This window comes from Diachasma alloeum, unplaced genomic scaffold (genome assembly GCF_001412515.2).
Source record: "Diachasma alloeum isolate Michigan unplaced genomic scaffold, Dall2.0 Dall_scaffold_00179, whole genome shotgun sequence".
Classification (NCBI taxonomy): Eukaryota; Metazoa; Arthropoda; class Insecta; order Hymenoptera; family Braconidae; genus Diachasma; species Diachasma alloeum.
Window position 1 is genome coordinate 5,754,971 of NW_021680345.1, and position 4,031 is coordinate 5,759,001.

Below are 4,031 nucleotides of genomic sequence, written 5' to 3' on the forward strand. Positions count from 1 at the left end.
AAAAAAAATTAACTCAATTCATCTTGTATAAGGCCTAGGAAGTGGAAAAACGCAATCCTGAGCCGTCCATCTGCCTATCCGGAACCCAAATTTCCTCAGGAATTGAATGGAATAGGTTTCAAGGCTCTATCTCTCATAGAGATGTGTATAAGAGCCAGGGGTGTAGGAAGTGGAAAAATGAAATTCTGAGCCGTTCATCTACCTATACGGAACCCAGATTTCCTCAGGAATCGAATAGGATAGGTTTTAAGGCTCTACCTCTCATAGTTTCCGAGATAATCACGAAAAACGAAAGTGCCCAAAAAAATTAATTCAATTCATCTTGTAAAGGCCTGGGAAGGGGAAAAAAACAATTCTGAGCCGTTCATCTACCTATACGGAACCCAGATTTCCTCAGGAATCGAATAGGATAGGTTTTAAGGCTCTACCTCTCATAGTTTCCGAGATAATCACGAAAAACGAAAGTGCCCAAAAAAATTAATTCAATTCATCTTGTAAAGGCCTGGGAAGGGGAAAAAAACAATTCTGAGCCGTTCATCTACCTATACGGAACCCAGATTTCCTCAGGAATCGAATAGGATAGGTTTTAAGGCTCTACCTCTCATAGTTTCCGAGATAATCACGAAAAACGAAAGTGCCCAAAAAAATTAATTCAATTCATCTTGTAAAGGCCTGGGAAGGGGAAAAAAACAATTCTGAGCCGTTCATCTACCTATACGGAACCCAGATTTCCTCAGGAATCGAATAGGATAGGTTTTAAGGCTCTACCTCTCATAGTTTCCGAGATAATCACGAAAAACGAAAGTGCCCAAAAAAATTAATTCAATTCATCTTGTAAAGGCCTGGGAAGGGGAAAAAAACAATTCTGAGCCGTTCATCTACCTATACGGAACCCAGATTTCCTCAGGAATCGAATAGGATAGGTTTTAAGGCTCTACCTCTCATAGTTTCCGAGATAATCACGAAAAACGAAAGTGCCCAAAAAAATTAATTCAATTCATCTTGTAAAGGCCTGGGAAGGGGAAAAAAACAATTCTGAGCCGTTCATCTACCTATACGGAACCCAGATTTCCTCAGGAATCGAATAGGATAGGTTTTAAGGCTCTACCTCTCATAGTTTCCGAGATAATCACGAAAAACGAAAGTGCCCAAAAAAATTAATTCAATTCATCTTGTAAAGGCCTGGGAAGGGGAAAAAAACAATTCTGAGCCGTTCATCTACCTATACGGAACCCAGATTTCCTCAGGAATCGAATAGGATAGGTTTTAAGGCTCTACCTCTCATAGTTTCCGAGATAATCACGAAAAACGAAAGTGCCCAAAAAAATTAATTCAATTCATCTTGTAAAGGCCTGGGAAGGGGAAAAAAACAATTCTGAGCCGTTCATCTACCTATACGGAACCCAGATTTCCTCAGGAATCGAATAGGATAGGTTTTAAGGCTCTACCTCTCATAGTTTCCGAGATAATCACGAAAAACGAAAGTGCCCAAAAAAATTAATTCAATTCATCTTGTAAAGGCCTGGGAAGGGGAAAAAAACAATTCTGAGCCGTTCATCTACCTATACGGAACCCAGATTTCCTCAGGAATCGAATAGGATAGGTTTTAAGGCTCTACCTCTCATAGTTTCCGAGATAATCACGAAAAACGAAAGTGCCCAAAAAAATTAATTCAATTCATCTTGTAAAGGCCTGGGAAGGGGAAAAAAACAATTCTGAGCCGTTCATCTACCTATACGGAACCCAGATTTCCTCAGGAATCGAATAGGATAGGTTTTAAGGCTCTACCTCTCATAGTTTCCGAGATAATCACGAAAAACGAAAGTGCCCAAAAAAATTAATTCAATTCATCTTGTAAAGGCCTGGGAAGGGGAAAAAAACAATTCTGAGCCGTTCATCTACCTATACGGAACCCAGATTTCCTCAGGAATCGAATAGGATAGGTTTTAAGGCTCTACCTCTCATAGTTTCCGAGATAATCACGAAAAACGAAAGTGCCCAAAAAAATTAATTCAATTCATCTTGTAAAGGCCTGGGAAGGGGAAAAAAACAATTCTGAGCCGTTCATCTACCTATACGGAACCCAGATTTCCTCAGGAATCGAATAGGATAGGTTTTAAGGCTCTACCTCTCATAGTTTCCGAGATAATCACGAAAAACGAAAGTGCCCAAAAAAATTAATTCAATTCATCTTGTAAAGGCCTGGGAAGGGGAAAAAAACAATTCTGAGCCGTTCATCTACCTATACGGAACCCAGATTTCCTCAGGAATCGAATAGGATAGGTTTTAAGGCTCTACCTCTCATAGTTTCCGAGATAATCACGAAAAACGAAAGTGCCCAAAAAAATTAATTCAATTCATCTTGTAAAGGCCTGGGAAGGGGAAAAAAACAATTCTGAGCCGTTCATCTACCTATACGGAACCCAGATTTCCTCAGGAATCGAATAGGATAGGTTTTAAGGCTCTACCTCTCATAGTTTCCGAGATAATCACGAAAAACGAAAGTGCCCAAAAAAATTAATTCAATTCATCTTGTAAAGGCCTGGGAAGGGGAAAAAAACAATTCTGAGCCGTTCATCTACCTATACGGAACCCAGATTTCCTCAGGAATCGAATAGGATAGGTTTTAAGGCTCTACCTCTCATAGTTTCCGAGATAATCACGAAAAACGAAAGTGCCCAAAAAAATTAATTCAATTCATCTTGTAAAGGCCTGGGAAGGGGAAAAAAACAATTCTGAGCCGTTCATCTACCTATACGGAACCCAGATTTCCTCAGGAATCGAATAGGATAGGTTTTAAGGCTCTACCTCTCATAGTTTCCGAGATAATCACGAAAAACGAAAGTGCCCAAAAAAATTAATTCAATTCATCTTGTAAAGGCCTGGGAAGGGGAAAAAAACAATTCTGAGCCGTTCATCTACCTATACGGAACCCAGATTTCCTCAGGAATCGAATAGGATAGGTTTTAAGGCTCTACCTCTCATAGTTTCCGAGATAATCACGAAAAACGAAAGTGCCCAAAAAAATTAATTCAATTCATCTTGTAAAGGCCTGGGAAGGGGAAAAAAACAATTCTGAGCCGTTCATCTACCTATACGGAACCCAGATTTCCTCAGGAATCGAATAGGATAGGTTTTAAGGCTCTACCTCTCATAGTTTCCGAGATAATCACGAAAAACGAAAGTGCCCAAAAAAATTAATTCAATTCATCTTGTAAAGGCCTGGGAAGGGGAAAAAAACAATTCTGAGCCGTTCATCTACCTATACGGAACCCAGATTTCCTCAGGAATCGAATAGGATAGGTTTTAAGGCTCTACCTCTCATAGTTTCCGAGATAATCACGAAAAACGAAAGTGCCCAAAAAAATTAATTCAATTCATCTTGTAAAGGCCTGGGAAGGGGAAAAAAACAATTCTGAGCCGTTCATCTACCTATACGGAACCCAGATTTCCTCAGGAATCGAATAGGATAGGTTTTAAGGCTCTACCTCTCATAGTTTCCGAGATAATCACGAAAAACGAAAGTGCCCAAAAAAATTAATTCAATTCATCTTGTAAAGGCCTGGGAAGGGGAAAAAAACAATTCTGAGCCGTTCATCTACCTATACGGAACCCAGATTTCCTCAGGAATCGAATAGGATAGGTTTTAAGGCTCTACCTCTCATAGTTTCCGAGATAATCACGAAAAACGAAAGTGCCCAAAAAAATTAATTCAATTCATCTTGTAAAGGCCTGGGAAGGGGAAAAAAACAATTCTGAGCCGTTCATCTACCTATACGGAACCCAGATTTCCTCAGGAATCGAATGGGATAGGTTTTAAGGCTCTATCTCTCATAGTTTTCGAGATTATCACGAAAAGCGAAAGTGCCAAAAAAAATTAATTTAATTTATCTTGTATTAGGCCTAGGAAGTGGAAAAACGCAATTCTGAGCCGTCCTTCTGTCCATAGGGAACCCAAATTTCCTCAGGAATCGAATGGAGTTGGTTTTAAGGCTCTATCTCTCATAGTTTCCGAGATAATCGCGAAAAAC